The 21,976-nt window shown below is 41.4% G+C and overlaps 1 protein-coding gene and 1 long non-coding RNA gene across 2 annotated transcripts in view; one reads left to right on the top strand and one right to left on the bottom strand.

The window, feature by feature from the left end:
* MYO1D (myosin ID) overlaps nucleotides 1-21,976 on the top strand; it is a 346,572-nt gene that overhangs the window by 254,576 nt on the left and 70,020 nt on the right. The window lies entirely within an intron of this gene.
* LOC137211753 (uncharacterized) overlaps nucleotides 1-21,976 on the bottom strand; it is a 73,199-nt gene that overhangs the window by 3,017 nt on the left and 48,206 nt on the right. Inside the window, exon 2 of the long non-coding RNA XR_010937201.1 lies at nucleotides 14,617-14,767. This is a non-coding gene — a long non-coding RNA (uncharacterized lncRNA). The remainder of the gene's footprint in view (nucleotides 1-14,616; nucleotides 14,768-21,976) is intronic.

Genomic DNA, 21,976 nt, shown 5'->3' with positions numbered 1-21,976 from the left:
CGTGCAGGCTTTTCTCTGGTTGCGGCGAGCGGGGGCTACTCCTCGTTGCGGTGCTTGGGCTTTTCATTGCGTTGGCTTCTCGTTGCGGAGCACGGGCTCTAGGTGCGTGGGCTTCAGTAGTTGTGGCACATGGGCTCAGTAGTTGTGGTTTGTGGGCTCTATGGCACAGGCTCAGTAGTTATGGTGCACGGGCTTAGTTGCTCTGCGGCATGTGAGATCTTCCTGGACCAGCGCTCGAACCCATCTCCCCTGCTCTGGCAGGTAGATTCTTAACCACTGTGCCACCAGGGAAGTCCGGTGATAGTCTTTCTTTATCAGGGTTCCTTAAAGTGTGGGCGGCATCTGCACTGGGATCACCTGGAGGTGCTTGTTCAAAAGGCAAATTGCTGGGCCCCATCCCAGGCCTTCTAAATCCAGATCTCCAGGAATGTACACCCTTCGTGAGCTACCCAAGTGATTCCCATTGGTTTCATGAACTGACACAGAAAATGGCCAGGATAAGCACGTGATATTTTCATAGGGCCTTTTTGCTGAAGCCATGTGACAAAGGTAGCATTTTTTTTTTTTAAGCAAACCACTAAAGCTTCGTGTTTTTAAAATGATTATTACCAAATAAGGTGCAAAATAAGCGTCTCCTCCTACCCCAGTGAAGAGAGGCAGAGTGAGGAATGGTCTGAGGTTCAGAGAGAAGGGTGAACGAGGGGTGGAGATGAGAAATGAGATGAGAATTGGCAGGAGCCAGGATTCTCTTTACCGCCTCTGCTTGTCCCAGAAAGAGCCACTCCTCATTCTAAGCAGTGGTCTTTAATTACCCTATGAAGTTTGCAGTTAGGACCTGCCTGCCCATTTCCAGGTAGGATACCCCACCTGCAAATAACAGGCTTCCATGGAATGAACTTAGTCCATTTCTATATAGTCATACCCATCTGCTATACACAAAAGAACCCCAGAGAGAAGTCTTAAAAGCTTTTCAGTGCGACTAAGGCAGGACCAGAATCAAACAGCATTGAGGTGTAACAGCTGTTTAGGACTGTGAGCCATCTACCGACTTCCCATTTCTCTCGCTCTGCACCGTGCCCGTCTGCCTTGGTCAGCAGCTGCCCTTGGACAAAGCCCCCTCAGAGGACATGCAGGGGTGCACGGTCCTCCTCAGCTTTACCTGCTCTTATGACAGAGATTCACTGGAGATTTTTGTGCGGATCAAAGATACTTATTTGCTTTATGAAATATCCATCTTTGCCTTTCATGTTGAAAGAGAAAATCCAAAAGTACTGGAAAACTGATCATCTTTTCAGCATCTCTGCAGGAAGATATGGTACAGTTAGAGTAATCGTATTACTTTTTTTAAAGGCCCACAGCACTAACATTACAATATATGTTAAAATGGAGATCTTTCTATGAGGTATTCATGACTTCACCAAATGATTATATACCCTGGTTTGTGCTATCTGTTGGAATTTTTTTCCTAAATGGTCAGATAGAACTTTTTAACTTAATGAGTTTTTGAAAGCTCTCTTCATGTGTTTATTTCACGTCTCATCAGCTGTATAGGAAGCATAATGTACTTAAAGTATTTTATGTGAAACCAACACTGCTATATTTTCATACTGTCATTCAGCCTTCATTCTCTGGAACACCCACTGCAGGTCTGGCTATGGGTGAGGGGGGCGAGGGGGTAGGAGGGATGCAAACATGGACCATTTGGTCCTTTTCCTCAAACAGCACTTAATCTCATGGGGAAGACTGTATGCATGCTCCATTGTCTGATACATGCTGCGATGGGGCTGTGCCATGGACGCACAGGGGATGAACTGGTTCCCTTTGCCTGTGAGAGTCAGGAAAACCCCGATAGAACAGGTGATAATCCAACTGGGTCTTCAGGGCTGGCTGGAGTTTTATCAGTTGGGAATGGAGCAAGGTTTTCCCCCAGAGAATGGAGCAGAATATGCAAAAGCTTGGTGGATGGGGCTTCCTTGGTGGCGCAGTGGTTAAGAATCCACCTGCCAATGCAGGGGACATGGGTTCAAGCCCTGGGCCGGGAAGATGCCACATGCCGTGCAGCAACTAAGCCTGTGCACCACAACTACTGAGCCCATGTGCCACAACTACTGAAGCCTGCGCACCTGGAGCCCGTGCTCCGCAACAACAAGAGAAGCCACCACAATGAGAAGCCTGCGCACCACAACAAAGGGCAGCCACATAAGCTGTGATAAAGTGAGAGAGTGGCATGGACATACATACACTACCAAACGTAAAATAGATAGCTAGTGGGAAGCAGCCGCATAGCACAGGGAGATGAGCTCGGTGCTTTGTGACCACCTAGAGGGGTGGGATAGGGAGGGTAGGAGGGAGGGAGACGCAAGAGGAAAGACATACGGGAACATATGTATATGTATAACTGATTTACTTTGTTATAAAGCAGAAACTAACACACCATTGTAAAGCAATTATACTCCAATAAAGATGTTTAAAAAAAAAAAAGAAAAATTGCATCAAAAGAAAGAGAAAATAAAAGCCCAATTCATTCTGATAAAAAAAAAGAAGTCAAATATAATATCTCATTTTTGAAATTACCCATGAAAACTGGCAACCACTCTGTTGAATAAAATGTTTAGCAAATTTAAATAAATAAAAAACTCTCAGACCTAAAAAAAAGTAGCCACCGCTCGCCACAACTAGAGAGAGCCCACGCACAGCAGCAAAGACACAATGCAGCCAAAAATAAAAATAAAAAAAAATAAAAAGGTTGGTGGAAAAAAGTAGTTGAAATAGGAGTTTATAAGACCCCATGCCGGTAACTTTGAACTTTATCATATAGGTTATGGGGAGAAAATAAGTATTAAAATATACAACTGCCCAATGACACAAAGCCTAATGACACAGATATCTTCCATGTTAGAGATGCTCAGGAGGGCAAAACAATTGTCCACTTAAGGGAGATGGAAATTTGAAGACACTAGTTGATATATCATACGTCCGTGGCCCCCATATGCCAAAAAGAATGAATTAAATGGAGAAAGAGCTAGCAAGGTAGAGGTTAGAAAGACGAGTGCAACTCTTAGTAAAAACATCAGAAATCAAAAGTCGTCAAAGGAGTAAGAGCTATAACAAAATTCCTTAGCTTTTGTAACTTCCTTCCTGTTATTCTGGTGACCTAAAATATATAGTTACTAGCACAAAAAATTCCCTAAGATGAGAAGGAACTAGATTTTTCCTTCATGGACAGAGAGGAAGTAAGAGGTTAAAGAAGGGTCACTGCGTGCTACAGCCATTTTTAAGGGAGAGAAGGTTCTCCAGGGGTAGATGATGGTGACGCTGCAGAGAGGGTGGAGGCCCTTGGGTGTGGGGACATTTGTCATTGGGTCTCTGCAGCAGCCCCTTCTTCTGAAACCTCCCTCTTCCCTGTCATTCAGCTCCATGGTTCCCACCAGAGGCATTACATCCTTACATCCCCTGACTCCCTGGAAGAGCTGAGTAGCACAGGGATGGCACCTGGCCCACACTGCACCACTTTTCCCTTCCTCAAGGTTGGTGGGCCTCAGACCAGAGAAGACTTACGGGTCATTGCCTCTCTGGAAATTGGGAGCTGTGGTGACTGCATTTCCAAAGGTGGAGAAAGCTGCTCTCAGAGAGAATGGCATAGATGACCCACAGAGAAGCAGAGACGGCAGTGAAGGAGAATGTGGCGCAGTCGGGCCCTGTGTCAGCTGAACTGTGTGGCCGGCCTCCGTGTGGCCTCACATTGTATGGCCTTGTTTGACACTAAGATCTTGCATCATCTGATGCAGGCTGATTGATCAAAAATCAGTTCTCCAGTGCACATGTGGTTGACAGGACTGTGCTGTATGTATACTTGGAAATTGTCAGGCAGGTGAAGTTTTTATTATGTGGCTTTTCTTTCCACTTTTTTAAAACTAGATTTTAAAAATGAATTTGCCAAAAGTCAGTTTGCCAAGTGGCCAATTCACTCAACTTGCAAAAATGTGCAGAGTTACCAAAAACTGGTTTCGAGGAGTATCCTTGAATTTGTTCCTTGTAACAGCATTTTAACGCGTGTTCAGGTTAAAGAAAACGAAGCCTTTTGGATTAGCTTAGTCTTTTTTGTGAGTTTTAGCTGAAAAATGGACTTCACTCTATTTGCACATGTATTGTTTGGAGTTTATTTAGAATCGTTAGGAAAGGATATCCTTTTGTTAGATACCTGCAAAGAACCAGCAAGCACGTGTGTCTTTTATACAAGCGTTGTGCTCTTAGGGCCTCAGAAGTCCACAGAACCATTCCCAAATAGCAGCGCCTCATATTACGGTTTGACTCTCACAGAGAGGCAGCCTGCATTTCAGGTCATCCAGACTCAAGCTTTTCCTAGAAACTGGCATCACCCACTTTCCACACCAGATCTTAAAATACAAAGCAACTGTCAGAATCCACAGATGTTAACATTTCCTTATGGGAAATTCAGTTTGTACTACATCTTCAAATTCTCCTTCAGTTATTTTCCATTTGATATTTAGTATTCTTCCATCAAATTTGCGCAAATGACTAATTCATCTCATTTACCAATTTACCAAAACTTTGTTCCTTTTGACTCTTTATAAAGTTTACAATTCGGTTAGATGAGATGGCAGCTAATAGCTTTTGAGAATTTCCAGGAAGTGTAATTGATCAGTTTTCATAACGACAGTCTAAGGAGTCCCTTTGTCTCTGGCCCTGCTATTGTAGCTGGAAGTAGCTGGAAGAGAGGAGAGTGTGTGCCCCATGCACCTGGGTGCCAGTCCTGGTGGGGAGGGGGGACAAAAGGGACAGGCTGATAGGTGAGGGAGAGCTGGACGGCCCAAGAACCGTAAGTGTCCAGCCAATCCATCCAGCAAAAACTGGATAAACAAAAAAACAGTTTTGTTAAATATGCAAATTTGACAAATTTGTCATTCAGCATATTGATCTTTGGTGAATTCACATTTGGCAAATTACTTTTCCTCAATGAATTGTCCTAGTTCATAACAGGTTCCCCTCACTTAAGCTAGTAGGAACTGGGTTTGGATCCCTGTATCCAGGAGTCCTAACTCAATGCACTGAAGTCCTGCAAAAATCAACAGCTTTGATACACTTGTACCTACTAATAAATAATATAGCAGATGTTGTTGGATCTTGGTAAAACATATAGTTGGTACTTTATTGCCAACATTTAGTATTCCTCCTAAGATACCTGTTGAACCTGCCTCTAAACTCTTTTTTTTTTTTTTAATTTTTTTTTTTTTTTTTTTGGCTGAATTGGATCTTCGTTGCTGTGCGCACGCTTTCTCTAGTTGTGGCGAGCGGGGGCTGCTCTTGGTAGTAGCCCGCGGTGCGCGGGCTTCTCATTGCGGTGGCTTCTCTTGTTGCGGAGCACGGACTCTAGGCACGCAGGCTCAGTAGATGTGGCACACGGGCTCAGTAGTTGTGGCTCGCGGGCTGTCGAGCGCAGACTCAGTAGCTGTGGCTCACGGGCTTAGTTGCTCTGTGGCATGTGGGATCTTCCCGGACCAGGGCTGGAACCCATGTCCGCTGCGTTGGCAGGCGGATTCTTAACCACTGAGCCACCAAGAAAGTCCTCTAAACTCTTTTTGGAGTCTCTTTAGCAGATTCAAGCGTCCCTGTTTTGTAAATATTAGGGTGTTAAACTCGTCTGTAGCTATTAGAGATGTTCCTTTATAAACTGATATTGTGAAGTTGTATTTTATCCAATTTAACTTTGCTGATTTTGTAACTGAGCTTTTTAAAAAATGCTTGAGAATCTGCCAGTTGTTTGTTGTAGTTTTTTCCTCATCTCTGGGCATCAAAATTGAAGACATCAGTTATTTGGAATTTTTAATTGCTGTGTTAGTGTCTACGTTGCCAGACAGACATCATTCCATTTTCTTCCTCCTCCATCCAGAGACATATCCTCATCTCTATGTTTTGTTTTTTTGATTGACGTAAAGTTGATTTACAATGTTGTGTTAGTTTCTGCTGTACAGCAAAGTGATTCAGTTATATATATGTATACATTCTATTTTATATTCTTTTCTATTATGGTTTATCACAGGATATTGAATATACTTCCCTATGCTATACAGTAGGACCTTGTTGTCCTTGTCTCTATGTTTTCAATTCTTCCCAGCATTATTTTAATTTTTTCCTCAGGGGTGAAATAAAAAAATCTAATACACGATTGAAATGAAAATAATAGATTGTCAGGTCTGTTGGAAGAAAATGGATTTTGTAATGACAAATGAGGCAAGCCTGAGGATAGTCAAACTCGAGACTTTAGCAAGCAGGTCTCAAAAAAAATACAGAAAAAGTGAGTGTTAATCCATGACTAAACCCTCTAAAATAAAATATGCTCAAGAAAAGAAACATTCCCCTTACTCATGAAATCTCTACAGTTTTATATAACAAACAGGGGAGGAAATTAAAGAAACCAACGTGGCTGAACCTAAATCAGCCTGAGCTCAAATTTAAGAAAACCAGGGGGAAAGAGAGAAGGAAGGTGGTAACCACAAGCAGTGATAAAAGTGTCAGTTGCCCGTAAAAATACTGTCAAGAAGACCTAAGTCATAGATGAGCTGAGACTTGGGGAAAATAATAATAAAAATGAGGGAAGAACACTGCTTTGTTGAACAAGGATGGGAAAGCAGTATCATGTGAATAGGTGTTTTCATTTTACCCACCAAGAAGTGTTTCTGAAACTAAAAGCAAGCATTAGGGAGAGTAAAGCCCAACTAGGAAAAAGAAGACAGCTGGATGTTGTATTAGTTCCAACCTCCAAGCCAGGCGACTCCCATCCCGAGATTCTGGAAAGATTCAATAGGAACCCCTGTCCACTGGCAGGAATCTTTGAGCAGCCAGAGAGAATTGAAAAGGTGCCCCCAAACTGAAGACAAGCTTTCCTAGTTCTGCAAATGTGAACAGAGATCCAAAGCTTATAATTCTTGTTGAACCTGACATAACCTTTCAGCAAAAGTCTAAAACCAACAGTTATATTTTATAAGTACTTAGTGAAAAAAGTAACAAAAGTGAGAAGAAATTGAGTTAGAACTCACCTCTCGGTGATTTCCCTCAAACACTGACTTAGGTAAAGACATATTTACCAAGTTTGCAAATAGCACAAACCCAGGAAGGATAACTTGTGTTTTGGATGAGAGAATCGGGTTTCAAAATATCATCAGGCTAGAATGAGAAGAAACCACAAAACTGACATAAATGTAAAGTTCTGCCTTTGGGTTCAAAATGTCATTTGCACACGTGTGCCCTAGGAGAGCCTCTCGGGGGGCCGTGAGACCCCCCCGCCAAGACTCTAGTATCTGTGATTCAGTCATGTGCAGCAGTGGCGTGCAGCTGAGAAGCTTACTGCTGGAGAGGAAAGCAAGAGGTCATTCTTTCGTATTTAATTGGAACCATTTTCTTGACCTTTCAGAGGGCAAGGAGCATAGAATTTTCTAGCGCTTAGAACACTGAAATAGTGCCAGAAAACAAATTCTTATGTTTTGCTCAGTTGTTTCAACATGGCATACGTTCCTGGCCAGACCCTCTGCAGAGCCCAGGCTTCTCTCTGTAGAAGGGGAAGGCTTGTTTTGTTGAACTCAAAGCCCATTGTCCGGGCTTCCCTGGTGGCGCAGTCGTTGAGAGTCTGCCTGCCAATGCAGGGGGACAAGGGTTCGTGCCCCGGTCCGGGAAGATCCCACATGCCGTGGAGCGGCTGGGCCCGTGAGCCATGGCCGCTGAGCCTGCGCGTCCGGATCCTGTGCTCCGCAACGAGAGAGGCCACAACAGTGAGAGGCCCGCGTACCGCCAAAAAAAAAAAAAAAAAAAAGCCCATCGTCCAGCCTTTCTGAAAAAGGTAATAGCAGTTACTTCCTTTAGCTTCTCTTTGACACAAAGAAAAATTGTTCCCAGCCTCCTTTTCTTCATATTTGAGACCAAAAGAAATAGCCAACATGACATTTATGATTTTTTAAATGGTTTTTGCATTTAATACCTTATTTTTGGCTTTCCTTTTTTTTTTTCTTTTAACTTGTCTAAAAAATTATGGAATGTCAAATTTCAAATTTTAATTGTCATTATTAATTTTTTTTTTTTTTTTTTTTATTTTGGGCTGTGTTGGGTCTTCGTTGCTGTGCACGGGCTTTCTGTAGTTGCGGCGAGCGGGGGCTACTATTTGTTGTGGTACGCGGGCTTCTCATCACGGTGGCGTCTCTCGTTGCGGAGCATGGGCTCTAGGGCCGTGGGCTTCAGTAGTTGTGGCGCGGGCTCAGTAGCTGTGGCTCGCTGGCTGTAGAGCGCAGGCTCAGTAGTTGTGCTGCACAGTCTTAGTTGCTCCACGGCATGTGGATCTTCCTGGACCAGGGCTCGAACTCGTGTCCCCTGCATTGCAGATGGATTCTTAACCACTGCACCACCAGGGAAGTCCCGTTGTTATTAATTTTATAACCAGAACAAATATTTAAAAGTTATGAGATTATTTTAGAATCTCTTTTCTTCTAGAAACAAAGCAACTAACAACCAGTAAATTACCGTGAAATTTTCATAGTGGAAAAAAATCAGCTTGATCACAGGCATCCATCCTTGGTGAGAGAGAATCATTACTAAATGAAGCAAAGAGTTATATATCCTGGTCTTAGAAAGATACCAGGCCTAGAGACAGCATAGAAAATGAAAAGAATCTGACTGAGGCTATAAGGAGAAAAGAAACTTTGGTATAAAATGGAATAGGAAAGCAGCCTTACAATAGTACTAGATGACTCAGAGAACCCCTTGTCAGAAAAAAAAAAAAAAAAATCAAGGAACCGTGTGTTAGAGAATATTATATTGCTTTCTAACCGAGACAAATTAAAAAAACTCAAGCCCAGCCTCACTAAATTATGCCATTCAGAATTAGTAACTTCTGACTTTCCACATCTGAGGCTTCTTTGATGCATGGCGATTCTTGGCCTTCTCTGTTCAGCATGTGCATTGAATTAACAGACCTGGAAGGAATGAGTATTTGACAGGAAACAGACAGTGTGTCTTCTGGTCTTAACTCCACCACCAGCTCGCTATAAGCCCTTGAGCAGATCAACCTTTTTTAATTAAGATTAAAAGTCTTCACCAAATTTCTTTATTCATTTAAAATAATATATTTCCATTTGCATGATGAAAAAGCTCTGGAGATGTTTCACAACAGTGTGAAACATTACTGAACTGTACACTTACAAATGGTTCAGATAGTAAAAATAAAATAAAAGTCAGTGTTGGCTACTGAGCACTGTAGAAACAGGGTGAGGGGGATATATATCTTGAGGCTCAATCATTTATCAGACATTGTCTTAGGCATAGTGATACGAAGACCCACCTCCTGCCATCAAGAAGCTTGTGGTCTGTCAAAGGAGATGAATGCATAACTCATGATAAGCTTGTAAGAGTATAAAGAAAGTGGCTTAATGCGCAAAGGTCAGAGTATATCTTTAGACCGAAGTGAGAGACGTGAAAAATGTTCTGGGGAAACTTCATCAAAGAGGAGTGGTGTTTGTACCAGGCTTAAAAGGAGATCTCCAGAGTTTAAAAAGTGGCCTTCCACGTCTATCCAAGATGGAGTAACAAGGATGAAATTTACCCTCTTACCTGATACAACAAAAAAAAAACCAGACAAAATATATGAAACAATCGTTTTCTGGATACTAGATATCAGACAGTGAAGGATGGTGATCCATGAGAGCCAGAGAACAAATGAGGTGAGCCCTACAGCTGCCCTGGCTTACTGCCTTGAGAGAACATCCAGGCTGTGGCACAGGGAGGGGGAACCACTATGGAGCCTGGGGCCTGGGAGACTAAGGCCACTGACGTTTACAGGTCAGAGTAATAGAGGAGAGAGCTGCACAGAAAACTGGAGATCTGCAAGGGCCTCTGTTAAGTATCTACCTGAACACCGATCATGTTGTTAGAAAACCACCTGAGGACAAAAGAACAATCAGGAGGATTAGAAGGAGCAGTGCCCGGTACTCACAGAGAGTGGGGGGTAGTACCTGTTCCCAGCAGCCAGATTGGAAAACTTCATCCAATATAGTACTCAGAAGGATCTTCCTTCAGTAGTGGGGAATAATTGGCCCTAGACTGAGCACTGCTCTGGTTTCCTCTAACAAATTTGAAAGTAAGACCCAAAAGGATCAAATTATTTCCAAGTAACTTAACTGCAACCCAGAAAAGGCTCAAGAATATTTATAGGAATACAAAATTATCCACCGTCAAGTAGGTAAAATTCATAATGTCTGGCATTCAATCAAAAATTAGCAAGCCTGCAGAGAAGCAGGAAAATGAAACCCATTATGAGGATAAAAATCAATCAGAACCAACCCAGAACTGCCACAGATGTTAGAAATAACCAACGGGACATTAAAATAGTTATTATCACTTTATTATAACAGTTAAAGACATGGAAGATATCAAAAAAGACCCAAGTCAGACTTGTAGAAGTGAAAACTATGTCTGACATGAAAATACACTGGATGGGATTAATAGCATATTAGACATTGAAGAAATCAAAGGTTATTATTAATAAAGTGAACTTGAAGACATAGCAATAGAAACTATCCAAAATGAAGCACACAGAGAAAAAAATTTTTTTGAAAAAGGAACAGATCATCAGTGAACTATGGGATAACTTCAGCCAGTCTAATATATGGGTAAATGAAGTCCCCGACCAAAGGGGGAAGACAGAAAAAAATATTCAAAGCAATAATGGCTGAAAACTTTCCAAATTTGATGAAAATCTCATAAACCAACAAATTCTAGAAATTACACCAAGGCATATCACAATCCAATTGCTCAAAACCAATGATAAAAATAAAAACTAAAAGGCAGCCAGAGGAAAAAGACATATTTTATACAAAGGAATAAATATAAGGCTGTAGCAAATCTCCCATTAGCAACAAAAGTGAGAAAGCAGACAACATCTTTAAAATACTGAAGGAAAAAACTGTCAACCTACAATTCTATACCAATTGGTAATAGCTTTCAAAAATGAAAGTGAATTAAAGACTTTTCAGACACACAAAGGCTGAAACAGTGCATTTACCAGTAGATTCACAGCACAGAAATGTTAAAGTCCTTCAGGTAGAAAAAAATATGTATACCAGATGGAAATACAGATCTCCACAAACGAATAAAGAGCACTAGAAATAACAGCTACGTGGGTAAATATATAAGCTTCTTTCCTTGTTACTTCAATCTTTTTAAAGGCAATTGTTTAAAGAATGACAGTAACAAAGTAATACGGGTCAATTCGTAAATTGACCCTAACCAACCGAATTGTTCCTGCCCCTAATAAGAGAGTTTCAAAAATGTGAAGCAAAAACTGATAGAACTACAAGGAAAAATGGAGAAATACACAATTATAGTTGTAAATTTCAATGCCCCTCTCTCAATAATTGATAGAACAAGTCAACAGAAAAATAAGTACGCATACGGAAGACCTGAACCACACTGTCAACTGAATTGACCTAATTGACATTTATAGAACATTCTACCTAACAGCATCAGAATACACATTCTCTTCAAGTACATATTTGCCAAGACAGACCATATTCTGGGCCATGATACAAGTCACAATATAAAGGATTCAAGGTCCCTGCCATAATGAAATAAAATTAGAAATCAATAACAAAAAGATGGCCGAAAAATCTCCAAATAAGTAGAAGGCCAATAACACGCTTTAGAGCAACACGTGGGTCAAAGAGTTGATTAAAATGAAGGATAGAAAGTATTTTGAACCGCATGAAGATGAAAACACAGCATATCAAAATTTATGTAATGCGGGCTTCCCTGGTGGCGCTGTGGTTGAGAGTCTGCCTGCCGGTGCAGGGGACACGGGTTCGCGCCCCGGTCCGGGAAGATCCCACATGCCGCGGGGCGGCTGGGCCCGTGAGCCATGGCCGCTGAGCCTGCGCGTCCAGAGCCTGTGCTCCGCAGCGGGAGAGGCCACAGCAGTGAGAGGCCCGCGTACAGCAAAAAAAAAAAGAAAAAAAAAAATTTATGTAATGCTGGTAAAGCAATTCTTGGGTGGAAATTTATAGCACTAAATGCCTAGAACAGAAAAGGAGAGAGGTCTCAAATCAGTGAGGTCGGCTCCCACTTCAAGAAACCAGAAAAATAAGAGTAAATTAAACAAAATAAGCCAAAAAAAGAAAAAAGAAGACAATAAAAAATCAAAGCTGAAATCAATGAAATAGAAAGCAGAAAAACAGTAGCAAATATCAGTGAGACCAAAATAAAATAGCTCAGCATCTAATCAGATGAAGAGGAAAAACAGATGGCACAAATTACCAAATCAGGATGAGAGAGGTGATATCCATACAGATTCTACAGATAATTAAGAAGATTAAAAGGGAATATTATTATTACATTTTATGCCAGTAAATTTTGACAGCTTAGATGAAATGGGCAAATTCTTTAAAAGGCACAAACTACACCAAAGCTCACACAAGAAGAAATAAATAACCAGAATAGTTCTTTGTCTATTAAGGAAACTGAATTAGTAGTTAAAACTTTCCCACATGGGCTTCCCTGGTGGCGCAGTGGTTGAGAGTCCACCTGCCGATGCAGGGGACACGGGTTCGTGCCCCGGTCTGGGAAGATCCCACATGCCGCGGAGCGGCTGGGCCCGTGAGCCATGGCCGCTGAGCCTGTGCTCCGCAACGGGAGAGGCCACAGCAGTGAGAGGCCCGCGTACCGCAAAAAAAAAAAAAAAAAAAAAACTTTTCCGCAGAGAAAACTCCAGGTCTAGGTGGCTTCATTGGTGAATTCTATACATTTAAGGAAAAAATACCAGGTATATGCAAACTCTTCCGGAACGTGAAAAGGAGATACTTCCCAACTCATTCTATGAGTCCAGCCTTACCCTGATATCAAAACCAGACAAAAATATTACAAGAATAGAAAACTACAGAACAATATCCATTGGGAACATAGATATAAAAAATCTAAGCAAAATTGAGTATATCCACTTCAGCAGTATATAGAAGGAAAAATCAAACCCAACAATATATAAAACGAATAATATATGACCAAGTGAGATTTATCCCAAGCATGCAAGGTTGATTTAACATTCAAAAATCAATCCATGTAATTCACCATATAAATAAACTAAGAAGAAAACCCATATGACATCTCAATAGATGCAGGAAAAGCATTTGATAAAATCCAACATCCGTTTCTGATAAAAGCTCTCAGCAGACTAACAATAGAAGTAACTTCCTCAATCTGATAAAGGGCATCTGTGAAAAGTCTTTCACCATGTTTAATGGTGAAAGATTGAGTGCTTTCCCCCTCAGACAGGATTCAGCACAATTGGATATTTTTAGGATAGTTACATTGTCCCTTTTGGATAATTGTATTAATTGGATAATTTGCATTGTCACTTTATAGTGTCACTTTGGGAAACAGTGGCAGTTTTTTTAAAAGTTAAACATACCTAACCCTCCTAGGAATTTACCGAAGGGAAAAATGAATGCATATAAGCACGTAAAGACTCATACACAAACGTTCATGGCAGCTTTATTTGTAACAGTCAACTACAGGGAATAACCCAAGTGTCCATTAACAGGTGAATGGGTAAGCAAACTGTGGTATCCATACAGTGGACTCCCACTCAGCAGTAAAAAGAGTGACTATTGATACACGATGCCACATGGCTGAATTTCAAAATTCATTTCAAAATGAACGCTTGGTCAAAGAAGCCCACCTTAAAAATGTACATACTGTGTGATTCCGTTTCTATAAAACTCTAGAAAATACAAACTAAGCTACAGTAACAGGAAGCACATCATAAGTGGTTGCCTGGGAAAGGAGGGTAGGTGGGGAGGAGGCAAGAAGAAAAGATTACAAAGGAGAACAAGGAGACTTGTGGGGGGCAGCAGATATTTTGAGCGTGGCCGTGCTTTCAGGGTATATACACATCTCAGAACTCTTCCTGTTGTACGCTTCGAATGTGTGGAGTTTATCAGATGTCAGTGATGCCACAATGAAGCTGTTAATAAGCTTGGGACTGGGCTTTAGAGTCTAGGGAAGGAGGTCCAGGTGAGATGGGTCAGTGCATTGGGGGTAGAAGAAAACAGCATGAACAGAGCCATAAAGGGAATACTTGAAAATACATGGGCTCTGTTCTGAGAACAGTGAGAAGTAGTCCGGTGTGGCAGCCTCAGAGGTTGTACAGAGAGAGTGGCAAGAAATACTAGAAAGGTATGTAGGTGTGACCAGATTGTCAAGGAACTTGAAGGCAGTGTCATGAGTCTGAACTGATGCCAAAGCAGGAGGAAGTTGCCAAGGAGAACATGTAGAGTGAAAAGAGGGACCAGATTGGAACCCTAGGCAAATCCCGTGTTTAATGGATGGGAAGTCAAAAGGGTAGAAGGAGACTTGAGGGAAGTAATCTCTTGGAAAGAAGAGGACAGCATGATCAAATGCCTCAGCGTAAAAAGAGATTAAGACCCAGAAAAACCCCCAAGAAAGAATTAATCAAAAAGATTGAATGGAAGTATAGTCTGGTCTTTAAAATGTTAGCTTATCTCTTTCTATTCTAAATTCTATGACTTTACACTCAGAAATTTAATTTTTTTTTTGGTACTGTACCAGTTCAGGAAAACCAGCTCCAGATATCTCTTTAGTGAGTGAGAACCTGAAAGTCCAGATGTAGATGTTTTAAACTTGACCGGCCAGTGCTGACTCCCCGATGAGCAAGGTTCTGAAGTTGTTATTCTTCCGCTAGGTGAAAGCAGTCATTCTGCAATTGGGAAACAGTGGTTGATCCTAGGAGATCAGGGTATAGTTTTCAAAGCTTATACACATAGGGATTCTGATACCGCATCTCCCATGGGACCCTCTATTACTTGACGGCAGTTTACTGGACCTCTCATGTGGGTTGAAAAAAGAACTTAAGGGACTTCCCTGGTGTCGCAGTGGTTAAGAATCCGCCTGCAATGCAGGGGACACGGGTTCGAGCCCTGGTCCGGGAAGATCCCACATGCCGCGGAGCAACTAAGCCCGTGCACCACAACTACTGAGCCTGCGCTCTAAAGCCCACGAGCTATAACTGCTGAGCCCGCGTGCCACAACTACTGAAGCCTGCATGCTCTAGAGCCCATGCTCCGCAACAAGAGAAGCCACCACAATGAGAAGCCCACGCATTGTAGCAAAGAGTGGCCCCCACTTGCCACAACTAGAGAAAGCCTGTAGCAACAAAGACCCAATGCAGCCAAAATAAATAAATAAAGAAAACTATGTTTTAGAAAAAGAACTTAAGGCCACGAACAAAGGGAAATAGTTTTACAAAGTAACTTGTTTTATGTATGTAAGCTTTCAGAGCCATATTCTACTACTTCCTTATATACAATTTCTGCCAATTGTTTCTTATATTTTATAAACCCAAGCATTCTAACAGCTAACTCCAGGGTCTCTTTGAAACTTGTTTCTGCATCTTAAAAGTCATCCCATCTGTTGGATTCTTATTTCAGTGCTATTTTCAACTGTCACTAGTGGAAGCTAAATCATATTCACTATTTTGTGACTAGACTCTGAATCCTGGGTAAATAAACTCAGCATTGTCAGTTAAATGATAGCCATCTGTTCAGAAGAACAGAACTCAAACCTGAAAGCATACCTTTAGCAAAAGGAAAGGTGTAAAAATAAACATCTCAGCACCCGACAAACCTTGGTTAATTGTTAGATATTACACATTATTCCTGTTCTAAGTCACTTAACCTTTCTAGAAGAGAGGCAGTAATAAATCAAAGCTGGTGTTTATCACATTGAGAAGATGTGAATATTAACTCCCGGAAGCATATTTCTTAGCCCCTGGCCTACCATCATATCATGTAGTCCAGGTGGCTGGTTTAGGTATCCTGAACAGTGTGTGAGGTGCTTTTGATATGTGTTACAGAATTTTATTTAGGGTTTCATACTGTTCAGAAAACTTTTTCACCTTTGTTGCATAAAAGATTAGACAGTTACAGTCGTCCCCAGGAACCCTTGGCAGGTGACTCTAAAAGCAGATTCCTGGGGACTTCCCTGGTGGCGCAGTGGTTAAGAATCCACCTGCCAACGCAAAGGACACGGGTTCCAGCCCTGGTCCGGGAAGATCCCACATGCTGCGGAGCAACTAAGCCCATGCGCCACAACTACTGAGCCTGCGCTCTAGAGCCCACGAGCCACAACTACTGAGCCCGTGCGCCACAACCGCTGAAGCCCGTATGCCTAGAGCCCATGCTCCGCAACAAGAGAAGCCACAGCAATGAGAAGCCTGTGCACTGCAACGAAGAGGAGCCCCCCGCTCGCTGCAACTAGAGAAAGCCCGCGCGCAGCAACGAAGACCCAACTCAGCCAAAAATAAATAAATTTGTTTTAAAAAATAATTTAAAAAAGTAAAAGCAGATTCCTGGGGACTTCCCTGGTGGCACAGTGGTAAAGAACCCACCTTCCAGTCCTCAGGGGACACGGACTAGATCCCTGGCTGGGGAACTAAGATCCCACATGCCACATGGCAACTAAGCCTGCACACCATAACTATTGATCTCGCCAGCCTCGACAAGAGAGCCCATGTGCCGCAAACTACAGAGCCCACGCACAGACAGAGCAGACCGTGCACCGTAACAAAAAGATCCCACATGCCTCAACAAAGATCCTGTGTGCCGCAACTAAGACCCATCGCAGCCAAAATAAATAAATAAAAATAAGGAAGATAAATAAATATTTTTAAAATAAGTAAATAAATATATAAATGCAGGTTCCTGAATGTGCTGTCCTTCGTAGCTTCCATCCTGGATAGAGGAGTAAGAAGGTCAGGAGACCCAGGTTCCTTTAAATATAAAACCTTATGGTTTAAAAAAAAAAGACCAAAAAAAAAACCTTATGGTTTAAAAACTTGCCATCAGTTCTAGTGCTTGGAACCTAAAATAGCAAATAGGGCAGAGTAGCACGCTTGCCAGTTCTACAGTGTTCTTCGTCTTGCACATTTGGGAAAATAGATTTTTTTGGACATGCTTTCTCTTCCTTCTGCCTGACTCTCCCCTGATCTACCTAGCAATGAATTAAACTTATTGCAGTTTTGTTCTTGGATTCTGTTAGCAGATTCCCTTTAGTAGTAAAAAGGAGTCAGATATAAGGCTTTTTGTGGCTTTTAGGTTCCTGTCTGCCTTGTTTCTGCACCTCTGCTGTTGTCAGATCTCTCAGACGAGGGCACTGATTGACCACAAACCAAAACAAAAAGATGCTCCCTTGCTGGTAAGCATCATTGGAACCTAGCTTTTAAGAAGTCCTGTTTCTTTCCGGTGCTGTGGGTATGCTGAACCTGGGACTGATGGCTACTAGAGGTAGTTGAGCAGATAACCATCTTGGGAATTCTGGAGTCCATGTGATGAACTTATTCCTCACCCCTCAATCTAGCTTTCATTTCTCTGAAGAGCAGTCATCTAGACACACTCCAAAGAAAGGAACAGGAATCCTTACCAGGTAATGGATGGAAAACGATATTAGGAGAAGCCTGCCCCAGATGGAATGGTGAGTGAAGGCCAGGGCATACGATGGAAAGAGGGGACCTGCAGAGCAGACAGAGAACTCAGTGCATCGAATCTAATAGGCCTGAAATAAGAAGATCGGTATCTTGGGCTTCGCTGGTGGTGCAGTGGTTGAGAGTCCGCCTGCTGATGCAGGGAACACGGTTTCGTGCCCCGGTCCGGGACGATCCCACATGCCGCGGAGCGGCTGGGCCTGTGAGCCATGGCTGCTGAGCCTGCGCGTCCGGAGCCTGTGCTCCGCAACGGGAGAGGCCACGACAGTGAGAGGCCCGCGTACCGCAAAAAAAAAAAAAAGAAGATCGATATCCTTAAGTCACCCCAAAAATCCCTTTCCCAGTTGTATGTTATCACACCACATGTATATTTGATGTTGTTTAACCAAACAAAATTTATTGTAAACGTAAAACTTATAATAAAACCTCACTTATTTCTATTTTACTCATTCAAAGTTTTCATCAGGAAGGAAAAGGATGCAAAAGAAATCAAACGTAAGACTTTGTAGCTTGAGGCTCCTGCCTAGCGATTTTTTAATGGATTGGGCTGTACACACAAGGTCAGTCAAAGGTGGCAGGGGTGGAACTGCAGGAGGCATGAAGGACTTTGGGCCTGGACCAAAAGGAACCTCAGATTTAGAAACTTGTTAATTATTTCAGTTTTGCTATAGATTATTATCATCATGCTTAGTATTATGTGAAACAGTCTATAAGGTCTGGATTTTTTTCATCAGAATGAATGCTTTAGGTTTGATTTCTATATATCAACTTTTCATTGCTTTCATTAATGAAAATAGTAGTAGTAACTACTTCTTACGGTCCTATTATTATATCCATTTATTTACATAAATTATAGGATTTAATCTTCAAAGTCACTGTACTGCAGCGTAGACATTCTTATCCCCATTTTACAGGTGAAGAAATGGGTTCAGAGCATATAAACGATTGACCCAAGGTCGCAAAGCTAATTAAGTAGCAGAGCAGAGTCAGAGTCAAACCCAAGTTCTCTGACTGTAAAACTCAGGGTCTCTGAAAGCCACGGTCTTCGTGTGAAGACCAGGAGCATAAAAAGCTTGACAGGGACATGTGTCTTGACTTTCAGAGAGCATTAGCTGTACCGCACCTTGTATGGCTTTGCTCTCCTTTCCTCAACCTGTAGAGTGAGCCCCGACTCAAAAGTGTGAGACTTTCTGTAGATAAGTTAGATGCCAGAGATACAGCAAGATACCCCTCCTTCCCGCACTGAGTTTACAAATAGATAACAAAAAGCAATTACAGTTCTACTGAGAACCATGCAGGTGAACTGAGAAGTGCTGTGAATAAGAGGTTTGCTTTAAAAAAATTTTTTTTTAAATTAGGAAAAGACTTGTAGGAAAATATTTAGCCTAATCATGAGAAGAATTTGTGGAGAACTTCCTATTTTTAGAAGAAATAAAATTGAATTTCTTTACTCAACGAACTATAATTCAACCTAATTCAGGCAAAACTAGCTAGCTTTGCAGAATTTTATCTTTTTTTTTTAAACATCTTTATTGGAGTATAATTGCTTTACAATGCTGTGTTAGTTTCTGCTGTATAACAAAGTCAATCAGCTATATGTATACATATATCCCCATATCCCCTCCCTCTTGCGTCTCCCTCCCACCCTCCCTATCCCACCCCTCTAGGTGGTCACAAAGCACCGAGCTAATCTCCCTGTGCTATGCAGCTGCTTCCCACTAGCTATCTGTTTTACATTTGGTAGTGTATATATGTCCATGCCACTCTCTCACTTCGTCCCAGCTTACCCTTCCCCCTCCCCATGTCCTCAAGTCCATTCCCTATGTCTGCGTCTTTATTCCTGTCCTGCCCCTAGGTTCTTCAGAACCTTTTTTTTTTTTTTAGATTCCATATATATGTGTTAGCATACAGTATTTGTTTTTCTTTCTGACTGACCTCACTCTGTATGACAGACTCTATGTCCATCCACCTCACTACAAATAACTCAATTTCGTTTCTTTTTATGGCTGAGTAATTCCATTGTATATATGTGCCACATCTTCTTTATCCATTCATCTGTCGATGGACACTTAGGTTGCTTCCATGTCCTGGCTATTGTAAATAGTGCTGCAATGAACATTGTGGTGTACATGACTCTTTTAGAGTTATGGTTTTCTCTGGGTATATGCCCAGTAGTGGGATTGCTGGGTCATATGGTAGTTCTGTTTTTAGTTTTCTAAGGAACCTCCATACTGTTGTCCATAGTGGTTGTATCAATTTACATTCCCACCAGCAGTGCAAGAGGGTTCCCTTTTCTCCACAGCCTCTCCAGCATTTATTGTTTGTAGATTTTTTTGATGATGGCCATTCTGACTGGTGTGAGGTGATATCTCCTTGTAGTTTTTGTTTGCATTTCTCTAATGATTAGTGATGTTGAGCATCCTTTCATGTGTTTGTTGACGATCTGTATATCTTCTTTGGAAAAATGTCTATTTAGGTCTTCTGCCCATTTTGGGATTGGGTTGTTTGTGTTTTTGATATTGAGCTGCATGTGCTGCTTGTATGTTTTGGAGATTAATCCTTTGTCAGTTGCTTCATTTGCAAATATTTTCTCCTATTCTGAGGGTTGTCTTTTCGTTTTCTTTATGGTTTCCTTTGCTGTGCAAAAGCTTTTAAGTTTCATTAGGTCCCATTTGTTTATTTTTGTTTTTATTTCCCTTTCTCTAGGAGGTGGGTGAAAAAGGATATTGCTGTGATTTATGTCACAGGGTGTTCTGCCTATGTTTTCCTCTAAGAGTTTCATAGTGTCTGGCCTTACATTTATGTCTTTCATCCATTTTGAGTTTATTTTTGTGTATGGTATTAGGAGGTGTTCTAATTTCATTCTTTTACATGTAGCTGTCCAGTTTTTCCAGCACCACTTATTGAACAGGCTGTCTTTTCTCTATTGTATATTCTTGCCTCCTTTATCAAAGATAAGGTGACCATATGTGTGTGGGTTTATCTCAGGGCTTTCTATCATGTTCCCCTGATGTATATTTCTGTTTTTGTGCCAGTACCATACTGTCTTGATTACTGTAGCTTTGTAATATAGTCTGAAGTCAGGGAGCCTGATTTCCTCCAGCTCCGTTTTTCTTTCTCAAGTTTGCTTTGGCTATTCGGGGTCTTTTGTGTTTCCATACAAATGGTGAAATTTTTTGTTCTATCCCTGTGAAAAATGCCATTGGTAGTTTGATAGGGATTGCATTGACTCTGTAGATTGCTTTGGGTAGTATAGTCATTTTCACAATGTTGATTCTTCCAATCCAAGAACATGGTATATCTCTCCATTTGTCTGTATCATCTTTAATTTCTTTCATCAGTGTCTTATAGTTTTCTGCATACAGGTCTTTTGTCTCCTTAGGTAGGTTTATTCCTAGGTATTTCATTCTTTTTGTTGCAGTGGTAAATGAGCATGTTTCCTTAATTTCTCTTTCAGATTTTTCATCATTAATGTATAGGAATGCAAGAGATTTCTGTGAGAATTTTATCTTGTATGCATCACCCTGAGTAGTCTTTGCCAACTACTGATACAGTTGTTTCCTTTGTTTCCTGTAAACATCTTTTTTGGGAATTCTTAGTTGGCACTGAGATTGTACCTATAACTGTGTACATATGTGAATTCTCTTCACTTATACCAGGTGGTGAAAGACAATGGAAAATTGTCTGTAACGCACTGAGAGGAAAGTATTGTCAACCTATCATTCTTTACCCAGCCAAAGTATTAATCAGGTGTGAAATTAAAAAACCAAAACAAACGAACAAGGGGAAAAACATGGTCAGAGAAGCAGAGGCTTTTCACACACCCTTTCATAGGAAATTTTCCGAGGATATATTCCCACAAACTAAGGTAATAAAACCAGAACGAGGAAGACGTGAGAACCAAGATGTAGCAGATCCAAATCAGGACGGAAACAAAGCCTGAGCGGCAGCTGTGGTTTAAACTTGGCAAAGCCATCCGTCCAGATCAGAGCGAGCAGATAGAGGGCATCAGTGAATGGTCCCTGGGGAAAGGGGGACTCATGGGTTTCTGTTTTATCCTTAAAAAGCTAGACCATGACGACAAAAGGCAATTATAAATTCCAAGGGGGAAAAAAACATTCAAGACAGAACATATTTTGGGACATTACTGAAGTAGTGAATAATAATTACATGGTTGCAGTAATAAAACACTGCTTGATTTCCAACTTTTGGAATTAATCTTAGTCAAAGCAATTGCTAAGCATGGAAGCCTTTGAAATGTTACAGAACACTGAGTTGATAATAGTCAATATTTTTTTAATGCCTTCTATGTTCCAGGCACTGTTCTAGATGAGGGGATACAGTGAACAAAAGAGCTCTTAATGCTCACATTCTAGAAGCCGCGGGGTGGGGGTGGGGCGGTAAACAGTAAACACATACAAATAAGTA

This window comes from Pseudorca crassidens, chromosome 19 (assembly GCF_039906515.1).
Source record: "Pseudorca crassidens isolate mPseCra1 chromosome 19, mPseCra1.hap1, whole genome shotgun sequence".
Classification (NCBI taxonomy): Eukaryota; Metazoa; Chordata; class Mammalia; order Artiodactyla; family Delphinidae; genus Pseudorca; species Pseudorca crassidens.
Note: the sequence above shows the minus strand (reverse complement) of the source record. Positions and strands in the feature narration are given on the sequence as shown.